Source organism: Aythya fuligula, chromosome 7 (genome assembly GCF_009819795.1).
Source record: "Aythya fuligula isolate bAytFul2 chromosome 7, bAytFul2.pri, whole genome shotgun sequence".
NCBI classification, from domain to species: Eukaryota; Metazoa; Chordata; class Aves; order Anseriformes; family Anatidae; genus Aythya; species Aythya fuligula.
The window spans coordinates 22,183,091-22,207,784 of record NC_045565.1 but is presented as its reverse complement, the minus strand read 5'-3'; the positions used below and the strand labels follow the sequence as shown (position 1 = coordinate 22,207,784).

The 24,694-nt window shown below is 34.2% G+C and overlaps 1 protein-coding gene across 1 annotated transcript in view; it reads right to left on the bottom strand.

Moving 5' to 3' along the window:
- The window catches only part of LOC116491195 (heparan sulfate glucosamine 3-O-sulfotransferase 1-like), a 103,042-nt gene extending 90,654 nt beyond the window's left edge, over positions 1 to 12,388 (bottom strand). Inside the window, exons 1-2 of the mRNA XM_032190994.1 lie at positions 12,333 to 12,388; positions 7,882 to 8,166 (exon numbers count right to left, since the gene is read on the bottom strand). The gene's annotated coding sequence lies outside the window, so the exon portion shown is untranslated. The remainder of the gene's footprint in view (positions 1 to 7,881; positions 8,167 to 12,332) is intronic.
- Between the last annotated feature and the right edge of the window lie 12,306 nt (positions 12,389 to 24,694).

Here is a 24,694-nt window from a genome sequence, read left to right as displayed (position 1 = left end):
GTAGGAGAATAGACCCAGCTCGCTACAGCCTCCTTTAAGGTCAAACCTTACAGACATCTTTCAACACAAGGAATCTTATAGATTTATCATCCTGTACAGAATTCTGACTTGTCCCATTCTTCCTTATCTTCCCACGTATTTCTGTCTTCAGTCCTTTTATCCAGCTAGATGGAAAACACTAGGAATAAAAGTACATACATGTACATCGATTTTTTTGAAAGTCATATATTTGTGTATTTTGTAGAATATTGTGACTATTTGTGTATTTGTAGATAATGGGCTGTTTTTTGGCTGAAAAGTAATTGCTTAAAAGTTATTTTATGGGGAATAAGAGCTGGTCTGAGACTTAGCACTTGGTACTACCTACTAAGAGTCATATTGCCACTATTAACCCTTATAAGGGGTTACATCAATTAAATTTACTCCAGATAAAAGATCTACTAAAGGGCAACCAGGCTGAAGTCCAAACAATAACAATGCAATCTACGTACAGTCATCATCTCCTTTTATTTTCAGTCATCGAGCTAAATTATGCTTTCACTTTATACCAACACAGCTTGAGTTGACCAATATCAGGTGACAGAAGAACTTAGCTGACTGAAGTACTTTAAGATGATTCATCTGGTGCTAATAGCATAGGCACCAACAAGGGATGGTGAATAATTAAGTGAAAAGAGACAAGCAACATTCAATTAGACAGGCTAATTTTGATAACAAGTAATAGCTACTATTGATAACTATTATATAACTTCATGAAACGTACAATAAATGCTTCAAATGCTATAGGTTATTGCATATTACTTAAATTGTATGCAGGTATTCTGTACTCTGAACTATTAGTAGTACCTTAATTGCTATCCATTTGCTCAAATATACTTAAAAATGTAGAAAGAACTATGCATGGATGCATCACAGAGAGGTCAGGTACTTAGAAATATTTACTATCAGCTGAATTTAGTTTCCATCTGTGTGTCTTATTGGCATCAATATTCTTGTACCACCATGATCAATTTGATAATAATTTGATGAAGCTAACATCAATATAAAGTACAGATGTAATCTGATGGTAGGTAAAATTTGCAGATGGGTGACTGGCATTTTGGATCTGGGTAGCATTCTGTCTTCTAGACATCACATCAACAAGGGGAATTAGGTACGTAATTCTCCAGGGTTTCAAACGCAGTTAAGTTCCCAAAAGATAAATGAAGAATTGAGCCAAAATTTATTACATAAAAAAGTGGCATTGCCACTACTACATTGTCTTCTTACTCTACTTCAGTGGTTGAATTTTGAACAAAGGGTAAATGAAGATGTATATTGGTTATTGGTCTTTCATGAATGAAAGGCACTTAGTTATGAAAGGTTAGAAATTATATTCACCTTCTCAATGTTTCCTTCTTGGATAATTTACTCATCACATTGGGATTCCAATTGGAGGTTTATAGTTTATTTATACTATATATTCACTATAAGTCTTGCAGTTACCATGGCATGTCGCTTACCAGTCAGAGTCCATTCTGGACTCCAGGTATCTAAATGCCTACATATAAACTGCAGTTTATCATGCAGAATCTACACTCTGTGGCAAATAGTCTGACTTGTTGTAGCGAGAATGTTTGTAGTAAATGGATCTTCTTTACATCATTTTATTTTGTCTTTCTTTATCCTACTGTCTTCTATTCTTTGTCTGATGGAAAGAAAAAATAAATAAACCTTTGTTTTAGGAGTGTAATGCTAATTGTTGATTATGGTACTCAAACCCCGAAGTTGCCTGATAGATGGCCAATAGTTGATCATAATTCATAGGATGTGCCTTAATAACCAAATACATAGGTTCTTTAATTTCTACTTGTAGATTTTTTCCTGTCTCATAAATATATGTGATATTTTCTGTGCAGTTCTATTCTCAAGATTCTATATATTTTCTAGTGCCATTATTGTTCTCTAAGATTTTGGTTTGTAATGCCAGTTCACTGTTGATGGTGGCAAAAAAATTTATCAATTATACATTCAACATTTCAGATGTCACAGGTAACACAGTAAAAAAAAAAAAAAAATCACTGCTTTAAAGTCAATTTTTTATTCTCATTGCAATTGATTGAAAACTAGGTCAACAGCCACTCCAAATAGACAGTGATATTAAATGTGGGAGAAATGTTATACAGAAATAATTAAGCACTTACTATCTTAAATTGTGATAATATTCTTTCAATTGTACCTGCTGACATAAATTTGAAAGCAAACTCTTTTGCTTCATGTAATATCCAGTTTTAGGACTACAACACAATGAAAACATCACTTTTCTTTGGAGCCTCAGTAATTGCAATGTGATAAACATTCAGGCATGCCACATGCTAATGAGTGGTCTTTATATATAGTAACTAGTAATTAAATTTTTCTTTTTTTTTTTTTTTAACTACCTTAATTGGTGGTTAATTTATGCACCTGATTTTTCAGGTGCTTTTACATACTCATTAAAAATGACCTCCAAGAAAAGCAGGCATGCTGAAAAAGGAGACAGAATGACAGTTTGGTTGCTACTAAGTGTACTACTTCCCTTTCTCCGTGTAGGGAAATGCTTTTTAAGTACTGTAATTACATATGATGGAAATAGTAGAACAGTTTCAGAAATTTTGTATTCAACCATATTACAGCACTAGTTGCAGAGCTATCAGTATTTTTTTTCCAAGTTCCTGTTTTCCATTTTCTACCAAAATTCACTACTGGCTGAAATCTGATTGTTTACTGTTTTAGACTGGAAAATTTTGCATTGTTTTGTTATATCATATCTGTCTCTTTGTCTGAATATTAAGTGTTGTGGTTTAACCTCAGCAGGAAGCTAAGTACCTACCACACAGCTGCTCACTTGTTCTCCCCTAGTGGGATTGGTGAGAGACTCAAAAAGGTAAAAGTGTGAGAACTCAAAGGTTGAGATAAAGTCGGTTTACTAGGTAAATTTGCACAAAAGCTATGTGTACAAGCAAAGTAAAACAAAGATCTGCTACTTCCCATTGGCAGGCAAGTCTTCAGCCACCTACAGGAAATCAGGTCTCATCACTTGTAAGGGTTTCTTGGGAAGACAAATGCCATCATTCCCAATATCACCCCAGTTTTACTGTTCAGCATTATGTCATGTGATACAGAATATCCTTTTGGCTGGTATGGAGCAACTGTCCTGATTCTGTCCTGTCCCAGCTTCTTGTGCACCACCAGGTTCCTCACTGGCAGGGAGGAGTGAGAAGCTGAAAAGGCCTTTGCTCTGTGTAAGTGCTGCTCTGCAACTACTAAAACCTCAATGTGTTATCAATATTATTCTCATCCTAAATCCCAAACACAGCACCATACTGAGAAGAAAATTAACTCTATCTCAGTCAAAAACAGGACATAAGAAACTCCTTATAATATTCTAATTTTATGAAGCCAACTAAAGATTTTTTTTTTAATTATATAATGCAGATTAAGTGGATTAAAATGTGTTTTTTAACAAAACTGTTAGAACTACATAAAATTAATCACAACACGTGTACAGTGACTTCAGCTCGATACTATAATGTCCTTAAAGCTTTGCACAGACTGGGAAGCTGTGAAGCATCTGCTGCCTTGTTAAACAAATGCCTCTCACTGGGGAGAAGTAAACATAGGTTTTCATTTTATGCAATAAATGAATTGATAATGTTTGAGATCTAAAATATCCATTTACATAGCAGCCACCATGGCTTTACAGATATAGGAATACAAAAGTTAAATTACTGTCTTCTAGTAATAAGTCTGCCTCACTATACTTTCACAGGCATATTAAAAATTCCATGGGCATCTGGTGTCCGAAAACCGCTTTTCTCACTGGTGATCCTGCTAAACAGTTGCATAAATGCACTGACAAATCTATTACCTGCATGCTGTGGCCAAGACAAAGTGTGTCCAAGTATTTCAAAATCTTTTGAAATTTTCTATTTATTCTATTTATTTCTATTTATTCTAAATATCTATTTCAAAAATCAAGTATTTCAAAACCTCAAAATTGACCATCTCCAACCACTGATCCACCCTTGCTTTGCCTCTTATGTACTTTGAAATACTCTTTTCACATCAAGGATATCTATCGGGGCAGAGGTGTGCTTGGTAAAACACACACCCACTATTTTTTTTAATTTTATTTTTTTTAAAGTTTTCATCTATCTGTGGCTGAATTCATCACTGCTAAAACAAGGTGCTCAACTCTGCACAATACTGTGAAGACAATCTTTTTAAGCTGTCTGAAGTACTATAATACTCTACTAAGTCATGTCAAAGGTCTTTAGAATCACTTCAAAAACATTAATTCCAACAGAATGATTTCTTAGGTATTCTGCTATAGGATTTGATACAAGAATGCTAAAAAGGTGCGGTCATCTCAATCTCTGGATGTTTAGAAGACATAAGAAGAACAAATAATAACCAGGCTACTCTAATGTGTTTTACCTGTCTTTCTAAGCTTACTGAAGCTTTATAATGCAAAGACATGGTGAATTTTAGATGAGGAGCCACATCTTCCTAAGTCCTTGTATGGTAGCTAATACAATGGCCCATAATCAAGGCCCTGCTGAAAACTAAGTATTAAATAACAATAGCAATTCAAATAATAGTACCAACTCTCTAGAGCACAGTACATTGATTGCCTTGTACTTTTCATAGGATAATTTAAAAAGCAAAATAAAATGTGGATTGATTGTACATCAAATATGGAATAACATTACGTATAGTATGAGTGTGGTGAAATGTTCTCTAAAGGAAAATGCATACTAATATGTAAAGCCTGCTCTGTTCTGCTTCCTTTTTCATTATAGCTGATGTTTCATTTTAACATATACATTTGAAACTCACTTTATGTTTTAATGGAATGCTCTGGGCCAAATTGATCCCTAGTGTAACGTTGCATGTGTATGTCAGACAATTATTACTATATTTAATGGCATGAGTTTGGGGTGGCTGCATAATTCATGTGGGGCATATTGATAACAAGGTCATTAAGGTCATTGCAAGAATTTAAAATATTTCTGCAGTTCAGAAATGTACTTTTTATATACATACTTTTAAAATGTATGCTTACTAGTTTTTTTGTTTGTTTGTTTGTTTGTTTAATTGACGAGTACTAAGATTATTTATTTTACCCTCTGTCTATAAAGTCAAATTTCATTAGCTACTATTTGCAGGCTTGGAATGACTACCTTAAATTTGAAAATCTCAAAAGAAAATTCCAGTGCTGTAGCAGATTCTCACTCTCTGAGAAGATTAATGGAGCAGACTTGTAGTACATTTTCTGTATCCTGTGGCTATTCATTTAACATATTCATTATGCCAAGACACCATGTTATTGAGCATTTTCAGGAACCTGCTCTATTTTAATTTTATTTTTTTTTATTTTTAGCGACAAAGCTCCAAATTATCTTCATTATATTGTTAGACTGTGCAGGGCTGTCTATAGGAATTACTTGAAGGAGTTCATTATATTTCTGACATAATTTATAACAATAGCTTGGAGTTATGTTTTATCTGTTGTGGTGACTCTATGCCCTTTTTTCTCACAGCTCCTGCCATAGGGGATGCAGCCAAAGTAAAATGGCACTACATCTATATTGCTAAGAAGTAATTTCTACTCCTCTTAAAGTTAGGTTTTTCAGCTGTGAACTGAAGAAACACAAATAGATCTTGTAACTTACAGTATGGACTAGACCATCCACAGTAGCATCCACTAGACCAGCTCCCAGTATTTGGGATGCAGAGACATGGTATGGAAATTTATCCCAGAATTTTATAAACTACCAACTGAAAAGTATGAACGCTTACTTTGACTGGAGGTGTATAGAAAATGTCCTTCATTTTTGCATAGCAACATAAAATTTTGCCTTGACCAAGGGCTGAGTGACTCAGTCATAATCAATAGGACATTGCAAACAAGGCCTAAACAAAATGAACCATGACTGACATGGCAATGCAAGTAGGATCTGAGTGTAATGAGCCTTGGCTTGGGCCACAGATTGACAACTGACAGGAGAACAGTACCTGAGATGGCTGGAAGTTTGTACTGCAATCTGATTGGCAGCTTGTGCCAACATCCAGCTATAAAGAAGACACTTGGCAGTAAATGCTGGGGTTGGGGGACAGGGCGGGGGGAGATATTGTTTTGGGGACATCCAACACTGTGTTGAAGAAGAGTACCTGAGGTGAAATTTTTATGTGTTCGTGCTGAGCCTCTGACCAACAGCCTGCTCAGAAGGAGTATCACACTCCCCTGCTCTTGACCATGCTGCCTCACTGGGCTGGTAATTGAGGTTGGTTTCAATTAGTTGTGTGTTTGTGTATTTGTGTGAAAAGCTTTTTCTGACACAGTCTATTCATTGCTTACTGCAATTAAATTGACCTTAGCTCTGTTGCAATGTATAGTATTCCTTTTCCTTTAGTGACATCATTCAATTCCTGTTTGCAGTATTCAGGGATGAACATATTATTTAGGTATTGGTCACTTCTAAGAAGCACTTATCCCTTGCCTTGAACACCTCAAATCAAGTTAAGTAAGAATATTATGGCCTATATAGAGTAAGTACAAGCACTCTAAGTAGAGCTGGAGAACTCTGAGTTACCTTGTATGGTTTGCAAGCATTTTGTGACATACAGGTACAACAGTGTTTGGAAAACGTAACATCAAGCAAGAAAGTTTTGAAAACTCCTAGTAACAGACATAAGGCTATGGTTCAAATGCTTAGAGAACTGGAGCAAATAGTAGTAAATTGACCAATAATAGTTGACTAATATGACTAAAATGAATGACTTCATTTATTCTACTTTGAATATTCTCCTTGTTTTCAAAGTATCCAGAGGTAGCCAAGTAAATCCTCTGCAATCAGAAAAAAAAAAAAAAAAAAAAAAAAAAAGAATAAAAAAAAGCCCCTGCTGATCTTGCTTTTCAAGAAATTATCCTGTGTAAATTATTGAAAAGATGAGTCACTTTTTCCACAATTTCCTGTAAACACACGCATATTTCATGAGATCCTGTGGGAGAGGAATATTTTAAAGCATAAGGCCATAGACTTATAATTAACTTTTGTACTTTAGAAATATCTGACACACATGGGTCAGAAAAATCATTTTTGAACTAAAGGTTTATATTTTCAAGAAAAATATCAACTTTTTTTTTTTTTTAATTGCATACCATTATATTCTGACCATCCATTCTTTAGCTGTGCTTTTTTCAGCAGATTTTCATCATGCTTGCTAGTGTTAGAATATAGGTATACCAAGACCAATTTGTTAACTAAATCCCTTCTTCCTCCTTTATTCTTTTTCTTTTTACTGTCCCCTGCATGTTCTTAATATTAATTATGAAAAACCTAAAGTGTGTTTCTTGCAAAAAATACAACTCGAGAATTCGGCAGTGCCCTTTTACAGCTAGACCCTGATTTAAGAGCCAACACAGATAAGAGCATAAGATAGTATGCTGTTCTAGCACATTAAAAGGTCAAATTTAAATGAGTTCAATATTGAGATACTGTTCTTCATCTCAGGAAGTAACCAGTTATGAACTCAAGTTAAATATATATGCCATTTCAAAAAAAGGGGCATGTGAGTTATATTGATGACTTTAAGCCATAATTACGCCAGTATTAACAAATACTTAACATCCAACTCCTAATCAGTCATACCAGAATTAAGAAATATTTAAGGTTTGCAAAACAAAATTATGTATTCATGTTTGGACTTCTTTCTTCTACTGTAAAGGTTTGCTATGTGTGCAACAGTATTTCCCAAACTATTTAGTCCTGTTATCCTCATGCAGAGTAACTTTTACCTTGTTCTGATCACTTATGTTCTTTTTAACTGTTAAGAGATACTAAGTATGATAAATACCTTCAGTGCTTCTGTTGTGGGCAAGGTCTGACTGTGAACATTGCTTTCAGGAGCTATTTTCTTAAATTTCTTCATGTGAGGTATCTGCATTAGATACAAGGCTGGCAGAGTACAGGATCCAGGTGGAGCCTTTTCAAGAGCTTTTTCTTCACTGTTGCTAAGATCATTTATCTGTGTGGCAATGTCCTATTCAGATCTTGCAATGGGATCAATTTTGACTATGGAAGTTCACAGTAACATCAGCATGTCTCTTTCATTCTTCATGAAGGAATGAGTTCTGTATACCTGAAGTCACACATTAAAAAACAAAAAAATATATTTTACTCTTCTGCAAACAACTGTGTGTATACAATGTATTTATGTGTGTATGTGTATATATATATACACATATACACACATCAAGTCAGATGAAATATAAATAAAGTGAATAGGGGCTCTAAGCATTGTTTCAACCTGTTTATTCTGAATAGCTACATTGTGCTTCAATGGAATCTGTTGGACTTTTGCCACTGACTTCAAAGGAATCAGATTCAGGCCACTAAAAACAGCAATTTTTATAAGTCAATAATATTTAAAAAGCCTGGCTTTGAAAGTCATGATATGAAGCTCAGAGCTTACTCTCCCCTATGTAGAAATAACCTGTAGGGGGGAGAATGGAACCTTTAGATACTTTAGATAATTAACTATTTGGTAATTCTTAAGCTGCTCAATAGTGCTTTTTATCTTCAAAGTGGTTTATAAACATTAACTAAGTAATCCTCTCAATCCTCTGAAGTAAATAATTTGGTATTTTATATCCTGGAGAACTGCTATAAATTAACAGGAAATACTGAAAATAGTACTTTCATTTACTTTTTTTTTTTTTTTTTTAAATTAGAAAAATGAAAAAAGTGCAAAAATATCAGGCTGTGAATCTGCATTCCTTTGGTACTTATTCCATTTCAACAGTTACTGATCCAAAGCAAAAATATAATCTGTGTGACTTTGTCCATTGCCAGAGATAGGAAGCCTACTACAGAAAGCAGCTGCCTCAGAATTCCACATCTCTTTCAAACAATCATACCCTCTCTTAAGTGAACTTTTCTGGCACATGCTTCAAGTAGACTTTGCTGTTGTAGAAACATTTAAGTTAGAAAAGACCTTCAATATCATCCTGATTTGTGGAAAGATGCTTTGACTGTAAACTCTCACTGTAGAGGAAATCTAGTGTAGATAACTGAGAAGTAGGAAAAAATAAACAAACAGCTACAAACAGAATATTGTAACACACAAATAAGATCCTGTGACTATGAAACACAGTTCAATGAAAATATCAGCTAGATGCTCAATAGCATTAAAAATATAAATACATGCAATACTATGAATGATAGTTCACTCAGGCTTCATTTTCAGTATATATAGGCTTCATTTTCAGTATATATTTTATTAGATAATCTATTAATTCCTATATATATACAATTGTATACATAAGTGGACTGGAGAATAAATGTGTAATATAAGCTTTCAGGTTTTGGTGTTCTTTCTTAGTGGGGGAATTAAGCATATTTTCTACAATGTTTTTCCAGTAAACTGCATTTCTCTAACAACTGACAGCCTACCACCCACACTGAAGCCCTCCCAGATTTATGACTGTGTTAAAAAGACTGAGAAACAAGGTAAGCTAACAGATACATCAACAGATAGCATCATCCAACAGGTATATTTGCATTGGAGATCAGCAACACTAACTTAACTAACTTTACAATCTCCTACAAAATGCTGAACACAATATCAAAGCACTAGCTAATAGAGTTCTGATTGGTATTAGTGGCCATGAAAAAATGAAAATCTGAATGAGATAACTAAAAACACTTCTGACAGTTACATCAGGAAATATGTGAATTTACTTTATTGTATGAATTTTTACATACTTTTACATATTTAAAATTATTTAGACAGCTTATTCTGGTAAAGAGTAAATTATTTTTCCTTTCTGCTGATTACTGAGGAAAAATGTCAAAGACTATCTTTTCCCATGGTAATATGACAAAAGTTTCCACATTTTGAAAAAACAGGATCTTGATCAGAAACAAACAAACAAACAGAAGTGGAAGGAAAAAAATGCCACAGTCTTAGCCCATTCTTTTCTCTTCAGGGACTCAGAAGAGTTCCAATCTTTCTTTCACTGCAGCTTCAGACAACAACAGAATCTACACTGCAGGTTCTGGAATCTACATTGCAGGACACTAGTCCTGCTTTGTCCTAAATATTCAAAATGAGTGTGCCCTAAAGTGCTTATAGGAACTTCTGACACAAATAATAAGAGTGCTATGCAATATAAACACATGAGGAGTCCTTACAAGAAGATGCAGCCTCTATATGATTTGGGGATGTCCTTCACTGTGTGTCCTTGTTGAGGCATCATTCTGTGTGTTCTCATAGCTCCCACTCCCTGTTTGAGATAACATTTGTCTTTCCCAACCTTAATAATTCTATGATTTGTATAAATATCAATATTCATTCTGTTTGAGTACTCTAGGCAGCACTATCAAATGTGGTTGTTTTTGTTTGTTTGTTTGTTTGTTTTGTTTTTCCAGTCTAGGGATAATCTCAAAAAGATCCAAGAATTATATTTTTTGAAGAAAAAAAAAAAAGTTATTTTTTGTCATATAAAAAGTTGGACTATTAATAATTCCATGTCTCTTCTCTTTGTCCCTCTTTTGCAGGTATGTATGTAGGATTTTTTTCAGGATCTACTTTCATGATCTACTGTTACGCATATAGTTTTCCTTAAAGCTGACATTTTTAATTCAACATTTATTGCTATTTCAACACACAGTTTTCACCAAAACCTATTTTCCCAACATTATAGTTCTAGTAAATGAAACAATATTTGGACTAAAATATCAAGAACATGTGGACATTTTAGTAGAAATATAAAGTACCCCACCTACTTAAAATCCTACAAAATGAAAGCAGTATAAATGTTAATGATAGTAAATGTCTTATGTCTTCTTTTCCCCAAAGATTAAATTATTAGCAATTGTAAATGATAACAAGTAAGATTCTAATTAAACATTAGCTATTACAAGGAGAACTATTAAAAGGGTTCAGCACACATCTGGAGTTTATCCACAGTTTATTTTCTATTCCACAGCTACTTTTCCTTAGATTCTGAGTGTTCTAAAAGAAAGAACAGAATGAAGAATTTCTTAGAGGCTGCTGTTCCTCTCAGTCTGCTGATCCAAATCTTACTGCAGAACCTAGTTACCATACTCTTAAAGGCTGCCCTATTTGAAAGTTTTAGCTATTAAATTTTTCATCCCTAATACACATTTAAGGAATAAGTTTGCCAATTGATAAAACTGTTAAAAATATATCTTAGAACTTCAGAGCACTGAGAATCAAGTTTTTCAAAATGTTCAGCCATAGAGTATTTATGTGTATATATATATATATATATAAACAGTACTAAACATAAATAAACAATATGAATAGTATTAAATCTACAAAGTCACATAACTGAATTTTGAAACTAGAAGAAATCTGAAAAAAAAAAAAAAAAAAGACTTAGCAAACCTGTCTCATGTCACCTGGAATAATTTGATATTGGGAGAGAAGTATATTTTTTAAACTGTTGGAGACAGGAAATTATTTTAATATACTTGGGTCTTAGTCTGTCAGTTTAAACCTTCCACATATACATCAAAGACAAATATAACTAATGAAATATTCTGTTCGAAAAGGCATCAGGAGTAGTTAGAGGGTGGTCTAAAAATCAAGAAGAAAAATATTAATGTATAAATAGTAGATATGCTTCATGTCAAAAAGTAAGCCAGTCAATGCTTGACATGTTTAACCACAAAAAAAACTTTCACTTTGAACTACCATTTCATTCTCCCCTTGAAACTACTATTTGAAGCATCTGACACTGCCTGCTGTGAGAGTTATGACACTGAAGTAAAAGGACTCACCAGTGCAGTTACTGTTAATTTCTGCTGCCCAAAATTAGAATTCCCACTGGCCTTGAAAAAGTCCAGATCTTGACCAAAACAGTGACATTAGGGACAACTCCTCCCCCCTCCTATCCCCTACCTCCTTTTTATAGATATCTCCTCACAAGAAAAAGTGTGTATTTATACACTTTGTTTTTTTTTTTTTAAATATAGTGCACTCTTTATACAGTACACTTATAGTACACTTAGCAATGAGAACTGAGGCTTAGAACTAATAGAACCAATGATAATGGTTAAAAAGAACTTGCTCAACAATTGGACAATTGATTCACCATGAAACTAATATATAAAAGACACTTTACAAGGATCTTCTATGAGGAGTGTTATCAAATATTCATGGGGTGCCTCTACATCCAGCGTGTAACTAGGATACTGTTTCTGGAGATACCTTTACAGAAATATGATATTCAAAATATGAACATCTGGTAATCAAATGCATGGCAGTGTTGTACTTACATGAGAAGCATGATTTATTCCCAAGGAAGGATATTAATTCTAAACACAGGTCTTCCAGACTTTCTGGAAGACAAAAATATGAAAGAGACAGGGGGAAAGTTGAACTGTGTGTATCAGGAGGAAAATCAGAACTGAAAAATTGCTGTAGTGAGCCTCAGAGCAACATAATGAATCAATCTGGGATTAAACTACTAGGCAGGAAATAGAATAAGGATAGCACTAGGGAGGTTGTACAGACCTCCAGGGCAAGACAAAACATGAGAATAAAATTCTGCTTAAAGTTGAGGTGAGAAAAAGAAGGTTAAAAGAAAAACAAAAACAAAAACAAACAAACAAAAAACCAAACTACAAAACACTGTAAGAATTGGTCATTTCAACACTCTAATAACAAAAGAAGAGAAGAGAAGAGAAGAGAAGAGAAGAGAAGAGAAGAGAAGAGAAGAGAAGAGAAGAGAAGAGAAGAGAAGAGAAGAGAAGAGAAGAGAAGAGAAGAGAAGAGAAGAGAAGAGAAGAGAAGAGAAGAGAAGAGAAGAGAGAGAGGAGAAGTATGGCAATGAAAACGTAGTGAATGATTACATCTAAATTAATAAATTAGGGACACAAAGATGTGAATGCAAAGACCCTATTGCCAAACATATTTGTTTAGCATTAGCTAGCAACAAGGACAGTATTAATGCTTTTGTAAAATTTTGCAAAATACATTTAGTGTGAGGAATTGACAGACCTTATGTATTTCAGTACAGTAATGCAGGAAATAAAACCTTTAGAGATACGCCAGTTCTACATGAATTTACACGGCTGGAAAAAATGGGAAGAGAAATGCTGAGTAATGGACATGAAAGACAAATTCTTTGTCCCTGTAAAATGGTGCGGCTCCATTAACTTTTTCATACAGTTCAAGCCAGGAAGGATCCATTAGATCATCTATTCTGACCCTGTATATCATAGGTCATTACATTTCATTTTCAGTTGTACTCGGCTCAGTAGTTTATGTTTAACATATTACACGAAAACATCTAGTCTTGATTTGAAGGCAGAGAGATGGAGAATCAAACGCTGTCCTTGGCTTTTTGCTCTGAAGGTTAAATACCTCTGCTGCTGTGAAATTGTGCCTTATTCCTCATTTGAATTTGTTTGGTTTCAGCTTATAGTCAGTTCTTATTACAAGACATTTTTTTCTGCTAGCTTAAATAGTCTTTTAACTCTTCATATGTTTTTTATTGTTGACCTACTAGATCATAAGCAAGTCACTTCTCTTGCCTTAGAAAGCCATACAGAACAAGTTATATTTTTGTTCATGCCTTTTTATAAAGCTTTTTCTCCTGCTTTAATTGGTTTTCACATTCAGACCCCACAATACTTGCACTGGTCAAGGAAAACTTACCTCTTTATCCATATTTCATCACCCTTTGCATATACCTTTCTGTAATCATTTTGACAGAGTATCATACTGAGTCCAGCTTGAGCTGCGTATCTATTGTTTTTTTGAGGCAACAAAGCTCAGAGTTTTAAGTAGTCTTCCTATATAATTAATATACAAAGATAGGTTCCTTTAGAAGCCAAACAATATTTTACCTCATTTACCACAGTGAGAAGACATAGCGACTGAGGTTCTTATTTGGAAACTTTTTGGTATGAATAAAATACTGCAGGATACACACAAAGATGATTCAGCTCTCTAAAATGTACCTGGAATTTTGGTCTTTTTCTGGCAATTTCTGCAACCAGTAGGGAGAAAAAACAAGTTCTAATCTTGTTATCTATTTCTTCTCCTGCTCTGTCTGCTCTCCACCATTTCTTCTGTATTTCATACAGGAACTGTCTGCAAATTCTTGGAAACAGGATGTCTGTACTATTTGGTGAGGAGTTCACCAAAAATTCAGAACACTTAGTTAAGCTCCTCCTTCTTGTCAATCTGTCATTGTTTCCTCTTCACCTATACTAGTAATGAAAGTTTCAGGTGCAAGGGTAAAAAACACAACCCAAGCCTTTACTTATATGCATGTTTATTTCTTACTTCCAAACCACTTCTGCAACCAAGCACTCACCCTTCAACAAAAGCACTAATGTTGCTTCAGCACTTAACATAAAATATTACAGTCCATCAAATCAGTCTACAACAAAAATTGGTGTTTCATAAACAGAACTTGTAGAGCATGCTGATTCTGTATACACCATTTATGTCTACTGATGACTTTCCATAACTCACTTCCAGGTCTGCTTTGCTCCATCGCTCCTGAGTTATGAGGACACCTATAACTCATGGAAATAAATGATATATCAGGAGTTATCTTTTTGTAAAACATTGTGTTAAATATATTAACTTGTATCATTTGGATTTTTTCCTCAGAAGAGGATATAAATTTACGACATAACAACACAGTGCTTTTTTTGTAGACTGGGTTAAAGTAACAATGAGGCATCTCCTGTGCTCCTATTTCTATCACTAAACATGTAAATAAACATTTATGTATATAAATATGTAAATCAGTATTAGACTGTAATTTTAGATTTTTACAATATTGAACTCCAAAGGAACGTACATCAAGAAATCTCTTATTGAACTGGAAAAAATTGTTTCCCAAAGCATTTTTCCTAAACAACCTTGAAAATGGAATAGAATAGGAATAGAATAAGAATAGAATAGGAATAGTTCAGTTGGAAGGGATCTTAAATATATCTTTTCCAACTGCCTGAGGCTATTTATTTATTTACTTTAGAGACACTATTAAATGTGCCAAACACTATTAGGTTGCCATCTCATAAACTAAATAACATGGTATTTACATGCCCTGCAACTAACCTTCGGTCCTACCCAGGCAAAAATTTGAATTTTCTAATAAATCTGTTACAGCAATTAGACCAGATGTCTCAGGTCATTATGTTGATCTTGAATGCAATTTATGATCCTGGGTCACTTTCTGTTGTCTCATAATTCAACTCAAGGAACCTCTGGATGACCATAATTTCTGAGTGCCAACATAACAGGTAGATTGATGAGAGTAAGAAGGATAGGTAAGTACTGTGCCTGTATGGTGGGTGTTGCTTTTGCTTTTTCCCATTGCAGGATCCCAGTTCAAAAGCCAACCCACAATTCACAAAGGGTGCACAGCAATGTAGGTAACAGGGAAATAGCCTATCTCAGAGTTTTAAAAACTTATTTAATGATAAGGTTTGACCTCCAAATCCCCATAACTCTATCTATCAAACCCTACGTAGCTGATCTCAGCTGATGTGATAGTGAAAGGAAAAATAGGTTGGTGCTGAGGTGACTTCTGTCCAAATCAGATCTTATAAATAAAATTTCTTGAATTTTTCCAGTGAAGATGAGAGAAAAGAGTTTAATCATTTTTGTAAAAAAAAAAAAAAAAAAAAAAAAAAAAAAAAAAAAAAAAAAAAAAAACCTTTATTTGAGAAGACAGCATATTTGTCTAATTATTTAGGCAAAGTACTAGATAAAGCATCAAGAATGATAAAATCTAAAAACAAAACTGATTTCTATCAAGTTATTCATTTTTAATTGCTTTACAAATAGTAATTATTACTTAAAGACTGTTTTTCAAAGACTGTCATTAATAATGGCACAGAGCATCAATATATAGTGCTAAAACTCTCACCATTTTTTTTGTCCTTGATTTCATAGTAGATTTTTGAAAGATGCTTAGACATTGTTAATTTCTTTATGTAGAAGAAAAGTATAATTTCAAAAACAGCAAAACTCTATTCACTGGTAGTGTACATAAAGCCAGCTAAGATCTGTAAGGTGTAAAGGAGTTTTGGTTACATTTCTAGTTCTTTTCCTAAATAAATTTCTTGAATAACATTGCTTATAGCAATGTTAATCAGATAGTGAGTTATCTGAAGAATTCTGAAGGCAAATATTAGAACTACTATTAATACTATTAACTTGGTGAAATAGAAAAGTGTCATTTTCATTGTGCTAGTATTCCTCTCTTGAGAGGAGAATCAGGAATAATGGGCTTCTGTCTTTCAGCAAAGAATGAAGCTCTGGACAGAGTGGAGGCTTTCACTCCTGGGACAAAAGTCTATTTTTGTTATGTATGCTTGCAGCCAGATTTCATTCCACACACTAACCTTTCTGTAAACAGAAAAGCAATTATTCTCACTGGAGGAAAAGGATTTGGGGGTAATGTTTCTGCTGATTTACTGGGGGTGTAAACTGCATGTGGTTACATCTTTAGCATGCAAGGAACATTTCTGGGTGACCACAGTGCGGGGAGGAGAATGCAGGTGGCACTTCTGTGATGCCCAATCATGTAAGCTGCCTTGTTAGCTATTGTAAGTTGTGTAGACTGTTTCATAGCCTGTGAAAGTTGTAGACAAAAGGGCAAGTAGCTGACTTTTCAATTCACTCCTTGCCCTTTCCTTTCTCCTTCTTTTTCTCCCCATTTGAACTGTAAAGCATTTGATCTATGGTTCATGTACCTTTTGAGGCTGTTTCACCATACAAAACATAAAATTTCACGACAATCAGAAGAGAACCACAAGTTTCTTTTTATATATTGGAAAACACTCCCTTTCATTCTTATCATTTGGGTCAGATGTCACCTACATCTTTCCACATAATTAGCAATGAGAGATAGCATTGAAAAACTAAGTAGGTAGGAAGTATTTCAGAACATGCCTCTAAGGGATAGCAATAATTTAATAAGGAATAACTAGCATAGTACAGCACAGGGAAAATTCTACCCATCTAACTTTGTGGATATTATAGTGGAACTTTCAGATTTTAACAGCAGATGATATTACTTATTTATATTTTTTAGAAAGCCTTTGATGAAGTTCCTAATGACAGACACCTATTAACTATAGAGTTCTAGAGTCAGACACTGAGAATCTGTTAGTAATCTAATTAAAACATACTAAAACACCAAGTGATTTAGCTCACTGGACAGAGTTCTTGTTCCAGTAAGGTCAATGTTCAAGACTCTTTTTTAAGCAAACATACAAAAGCAGAGGAATTTTCCCTCACCTAAATTTAGTCATAGTTAAAACAGGCTTAGTTTTTTCCTAGAATTCCTCTGTAGGTATCTAAGATGGAAGGGATGAACCTTCTGGCAGCTCCTATTTGTCTCTAGTGATTATCGTAGAAGTCTTGGTGACTAACAGAGTGACAAATAACTTTTAAATGGCTGAATTAAATCAGACAATGAACCCAGGGTTGCAAACTCTTCCTTAGATAAATACTCATCAGTTATTCAACAGTCAATTAGTCAAATTAAAATCAATAATCAATAATACAGGAAATCAATAGGGATAGTTGTTTGTATCTGCCACCTTCACATTCGGGGATGTGTATGACACTAGTTCAAAAAACAAAAACAAAAACAAAAACAATAACGTACATACTACAAAATGCAGTTGAATTTAAATAGAATTATTTAGGTGAACAAACAGTATACTTAACATTTAACAAGGTAGAACATATTCCACTAATACTTGAATACATCTGAATTTAAAGGAAGTAAGCATACTCCCCTCTTTTGTTACACAAAAAATATATTTACTTTCAAGAATTAGGTAGTTCTAGGAAGAAAAGAATTTGTTTATTCCTTTCTTCAAAAAAGAAAGGAATATATAAAAAAAAATAAGAAAAATGCCTATATAAAATAAAAAAAATAATTGTATCACAGTTCTAAGAAACAACATCTCAATGTTTTCTGTAAACTGTATAATAAGCACAGAAGAAAAATTATCTTGGGCCACGTCACAGTTTACATAGTGCTTTATAGATCACCCTGGGCAGTACAGTGCAAATAAACAAATTCTGATTCTAGAACATCTTGTCTTGAATAATCTACCAGGTTTTGACCAAAAAATCTAAATCTTTTTTTGATCTAAAATTTGTTTTTAAAAAAGTTATATTGCAAAACAAGGAAAAATTTATTGAACGGAGATCAAAAACATATACATACTCTTCAAAAAATTGGAATCCTTTATGGAAAGTACAAACACAGCAATTACATTCAAAGTTGTGCAAATTACTGTTTTTCATTGCAGGGAAAGAAACTGTTCTTCAGAATCCTTCTGTAAAAATGATTATTGGTTCTGTCCATTTTGTATTTAACTTGAATCTGAAAAAAAAAAATAAATAAAAATAAAGAAAGAAAGAAGGCAAGTACCACAATACAGAGAACAGACAGAACATCCTGATCTCAGAGAGACGCATGATTTTTTCTGTGATCCATATTCACTGGTGGATGACATCTATACCATCTCATGAAAATGGTTTGATTCTATTGATAAATTTACTAATCATTGATAAAAGTAGTATTTTAAAATTTATCAAAGGAAAAAATGATAACCATCCTGGAAGTGTACGTTGAAAACTTGTAGTTCCATACAGTATCACAAGAAATCGAGACATACAAAGTTATATTTAGAATGAAAAGATGATCCAAAGCCCTTCTGAATTACCAGTAGAATATTCTGTTATTTTCAAAACTCTAATTTATTTACATGTATCCTCTTGTAATTTTTTTGTTATGACAGGAAGAAACTTCAAAAGATGAGAGTCACCAGTCATGATTCAAAGATGAAGTTTACAGCTGTAAATTCAGGTGTATTTGTGGACACTCCTTTTACATTCCAAACTATTTCATTTTTTTTCCACTCAGTTTTACTTCACATTTCTGAATATCCAAATTACCAAAAAGCTCACTAGGATCATTATCAGCAAAAGCAAATTTCCAAATATGCAAGCCAATCTTATGTCTAGGCAATGATCTGACAAAACTGTCTGAACATCAACATTCTCATAGCAAAAGCAGTCCTATAAACGGTTAAGCAAATAAACCATTCAGTGACACCTCTAATTCAGTTCTATTATTTGGTGAGGTTTCAAATTATATTGAAAAACACCTAATGGCAGTGTGCTACTGACAGGGACATCTCTAGCTGCACTTTTTCCCTCCTTGGCCTAATATTCATATCCCTTCTATCCAGTCTGTTCAGTATTATGCAGGGAGTAACCCTGCAATGAATTTAATACGAAAAAAAGCCCCAAAACCATTTTATTTCTATCAGATCTCCAAGTTGTGTGGGACGCAACGAGAAAGGACTGTATTTGGGGAAGGCCTATTGATTGGTAGGTGCATGCATAAAATGCTTCCTATCATTCCTCAGAGAGGATTAATTTTTCCCAATGTTAATATTTAGATATACAAAGGGATTTGGGCATTTAAATTTTTGCTGATACCTGCCATCACCTGCTGAGCACCTTTCAACTCTCATTGAAGTCGATGTGAGATGAAGAAACTCAGTACTCCACAAGGCAAAACTCCCAATGAGCCAAAGGCTGAGATTTGAGACTTTAGAAACAGCAGGACTTACAGGCTCTAGCTGCTCTGATTTCATCACAAGTTTTGCCTGAGTTAGGGAGAAACAGGATGAATTGGTAAGCACATCCTCTGAGACACTGAACACCTGCATCTCCTTGTAAACTTGAGCCTTGTTGAAACACCACATATTATTTATGCTTCCTTACAACGTATACATTGGCAAACAGGAAAAAATAAATAGAATTCAATAAATAATATTAAAAATATAAAATTAAATTAATAAAATTTAATAAATAAAAAACCGTGACCTTTGATGTTTGAATAGATAGGCAGGATCTGTGAAGAGGTATTTGTATGAATATCTGTGTAAACACAGGTTTATGTAGAGAGAGAAGCAGGTAACAGGAAATAATGGGAAAAAACTTTTTGACTAACTTTATTAGCAAACTAAACACATGCTGTTACTTTTATGGAAGCATATCCACAAACTAATGAGATCTAGCACATTATTACACAACACCCCAAGACTGCTGAGAGTTTGCAAAATAAATTAAGATGCCAAACTTACCTCCAAGGAATTTACAGTGTAATTTTAGATATGACAGAGGCACAATGAGAGAGAAGAAAACTGAGGACAGGAATGATAACTCTTAGATGGTGTCATGGTGTGAATGTTTTGATTATATTTAAAGTATCTGAAGCAATTGTTACGTCCTTTCTCCTCTAGCTCTTTTAATGCTGCCCCTCATCTTTGACTGACACTGTTCATTCAGTATGCACATACAACTGAAATAGGATGTTTTTGCTGTATATACTCAAACTGGTGATCCAATTGCCTTCAGACTCATTGTTTTGATGTCTGTCTGGTTGTTTTTCGTTCAAAATTACATGTAGAACTCATACATCAGCATATCATGAGTATAATTATTAAGGAAAACTAGTGAAAAGTTTAGCATATAGATGCACTATGTAGGGTTTAAAAACTCTGACTGCATAACATAGGATTCACAACAAATATATTAGTCACTATCGATTTTCAGAACATTTAAAATTTGGCATTATTAGCTCTTAAATAACAATTCAAAGAAAAGTTAGAAAGTCCAAAGCCATTTTAACCGAAGTCAAGGAAAGCATGGAAATTCTCTGTACCACTGTAAGAGAATTTGCAAATGCTAAATGAAAATTATTACACTTCTGGTAATCTGGTAACAACACATAATAAATAACTTAAAGGAATTAAACTTCTTGTTAGCAATTTTAATTGCAAAGACATTATTGACATTAAAATAGAAACTATTATTAGTCCTGGTAGGGTGTTTTTATTTATTTATTTATTTTCCTCCCAAGAACACGAATGAGAGAAGTCCTTTGAAAACAGTAGTTGCTCCTTTGCCAAAGCAGCCAGGTAATTTCATCCTAGGAAATTTCATGTATTATTGTTAGAGTTTTTTTGGTTGGTTGTGAAAACACTGCAGTCCTGTTCTGAAATCTGATGCCTCTGAAAATGCTTTCAGATAGTATCACCTATTAATCACTTGCATTAGAACTGACACTTTCTGATGAAATTCTGAACGAAAGATTTTACTTATTAACCTGGATTGCCTTAGACTATGCCTTAAGAACGGTCCATGACACTAAAGCGATATTTTGATTCAACCAGGATTTAACAAAGATACATGCTCTGTTAGTGAGTTCTGTGATTTGTGTAGAACAACTTTATTTAATTCGACTTTACTGCATTGCTTTCATGCTCTTAAAGCATTACAAATTTCAAAAGGCATATTATTTAACAATATGTATAAGTAAGCTTTTAAGCAAAGGCTTGACATTTCCAACAAGAGCCAACATCAGTCCCGAAAAAAAAAAAAAAAGTCTAAAAACAAAACAAAAGCTTGTAAGCTTTGCAGATCTGGTGAATTTACCTTGGAAGGAAAGTTTCTGAGCCACCTGCTGAAATTCTTAAAATAACTATCATATCACCATGAAATAAACCTAAACATGGTGCTTCCAAATCACACAGGACCTTCTAAGGCTAATTGACTCCTGATACTTCAGTTGAAAATTTCCATTTGATTTATAGAACAGAAATAGGAAAGTCCACTTATGTAAGCTGCTGCATTCTTTTATTTCTTTTAATATGTAGGTCTTCATATCGCAATAGAAAAGGCAAAACTACAGATAAATGTTAGGGGTAAACAAAAGTAAAGTACAGAATCTCCTCCCAGACCAGATTCAAGAAGCAAACTAGGTAAAATATTCTCAGAGTATCTGGGTATCTAAAGCGACCATTAGAAACAAAGGATAAGAATGTTTCAGAGGTGCCAGTACTCCCTACCCAACACCTATGTTTTTTGAACATTTGGCAATTTAATCTCCCCCTGTAGAGACATGAAAATAACTCAATGTCATCATCCCACTAATAAAAATCAAAATCAAACAAATTCTAGACCTATTCAAAATGTCACCTAATTTTAGAAACCAACCATCATAAACAACCCTAACCAGAAATGAACTACAGTTGAGAAACAAATAACAAAATTCTTAGACAGCAAAGCAGTAACTACATCCAGATCCAAATTTAGTAACTTCATCCCCTTGCTTAGATAAAGAGATAAATACAGGACTACTTAGAGCTGAATTATTTGTCAGAGTTTATGTTGCTCCCCCACACCTTCCTGAGATCTTACTACTGAAGTACAATGCTGGCATTTGTAATTCAGATGTCAGTATCCTTTCTAGAGAACTGCATCTGTGTAGGAGTGAATGTTTTCAGAAAGGCATTCTAAAATTTTCTTACTTTAAAATTCTAAGTTTCTAACATTCCCTATACTTTAAAATTGTTTGCTAGCATAAAATTAAATGGTTCAAATCAGTAATCTATCAAGTGGACTTGGCAGGTTTAGCATTTAGAAAAAAGGTTAATAGCTGAAAAATTGAAGTTTAAAAAGGATTTTCTTATGTATGTCAGTGAAGACATCTTTTCATAAAGATTTTTATGAATAGTAACCTATAAATATATCCAAACATTAAAATGCATTACCAGTATACCATGGTGCATTGTAGAGCTGCTGCTTAGAGCAGCTTTAGGATATTTAATAGTGATATGTAATAATGGAACCTCTTCTGATGCAGCAGGTTGGTTCAGGCTTACAGGGGAATATTAAACACTGTTCTTTTTAATGAACATCTATTTCCTATATTTTATGGGGTTTGTTCAGCCTAGAGAAGGGAAGGCTCTGGAGAAAACTTAGAGTGGCTTTCTAGTATTTAAAGGGGGCCTACAAGAAAGGTGGGAAGAGACTATCAGGGAGTGTAGCAACAGGACAAGGCATAATGGTTTTAAGCTAAAAGAGGTATATTTACATTACATGTTAAGAAGATATTCTGTGAGAGTGGTGAGGCACTGAAACAGATTGCCCAAGAAGCTGTGGGTGTCCTGTGCCTGGAAGTGTTCAAGGCCAGGTTGGCTGGGGCTTTGAGCAACCTGCTCCAGTGGAAGGTGCCCCTGCCCATGGCCGGGGTGTTGGAACTAGAAGATTTGTAAGGTCCAACCCACAGCATTCTATGATACTATGATTTCATAATGCAAGATGATTACATTTTCTATTAAAACTGAGAGGAGGAAATGACAAAAATTTGGCCAAGCCAAATCCCCTGAAAATAATAATAGAATCATAGTATAACCTGAGTTGGTAGGGACCCACAGGGGTTAATGTGTCCAGCTCCTGGCTCCACAAAAGACTACCTCAAAATTCAAACTGTGTGTCTGAGAGCATTGTCCAAATGTTGTCTGAACTCTGACTGTGGTGACCACTTCCCTGGGGAGCCTGTTCCAGTGGCCAACCACCCTCTCAGTGAAGAACCTTTCCCTAACACCCAGCCTGACCCTCCCCTGTCCCAGCTCTATGCCATTCCCTCAGGTCCTGTCTCTGTCACCAGAGAGCAGAGTTCTGTGCCTGCCCCTCCTCTCTCTTCTTGAGGAAGCTGCAGACCACTATGAGGTCTCTCCTTAGTCTGCTCTTTTTCTACACCGACCAAACCAAGTGACCCCAGTCACTCCTCACACATCTTTCCCTCACCATCTTTGTAGTCACTCTAGTAAGCTACAACCTATTACTTTCAATGTATTCTATATTAGATTATTTAAACATCTTTGGTGAAAAGAAGATTAAAGATAGCACAGGATAAAAAAAAATCCACAGGAGTTTATAATAAAAACAGAAAATATCTAATGGGTACTGACAGGAATGTACACTTTAACAGCAGTGACTCCTGATAATTGCTCATTGTTTACAAAATATCCAGAAATATGAGCTGCTCATTTTTTCTTTAATCCACAGGATTCACATACGAGACCTAACCTTTAAGCACATGAATATATATACTTTGTGTGTATATACACATATAATACATATACTTCAATGCATAATAACACTTCAGTTGTCATCTAGCCCCATAATACAGTACTAATGCCATTGCCACTAACCTCTGCACTAAATTAGAAAAGGCCTCAACACTGAGGCTTGCCAGTCTTTCTGTCTGAACTTTTCTTCCCCTATCTGCAGCTGTCTTTTACTTGTGACAAGTAAAAAATGAAAGTCGTGTTTAGTTGTGACAGCAATTTCTCCAGTTTACTGTGTATAGCTAATTTGTCTGTTTTTTATCTTTGTGTGACAGTACTGTTTTACATATATAGTCATAACAAACAGTTAATCTATGTAGAATGAAATATTAAACAAAAAGTTAAAAGGTATAAAAAGAAATCTCACTGTATTTACAGGCTTCTAGAGTATATAAGGCTGAAGATTACACATCATCATTCTATTACTTCCAGCTTTTTACTTCTAGCTCTGTTTGAAAGTGATGGGGTGACTGACAGATCAAATAAGCACTTCCAAGCAAAAACTGGCATAAATTTTAATTATCTTGGAGAAAAATTTTCTCATTGTTATGTCACCACTAAAATAAAGGGATAGATATTCTTTGTGATAGGTTAAAAATGGAAGGCAGACAAAGAAGATAGAAGATCAATAAAGAAATCAGTAACATTAACAAGAAGTT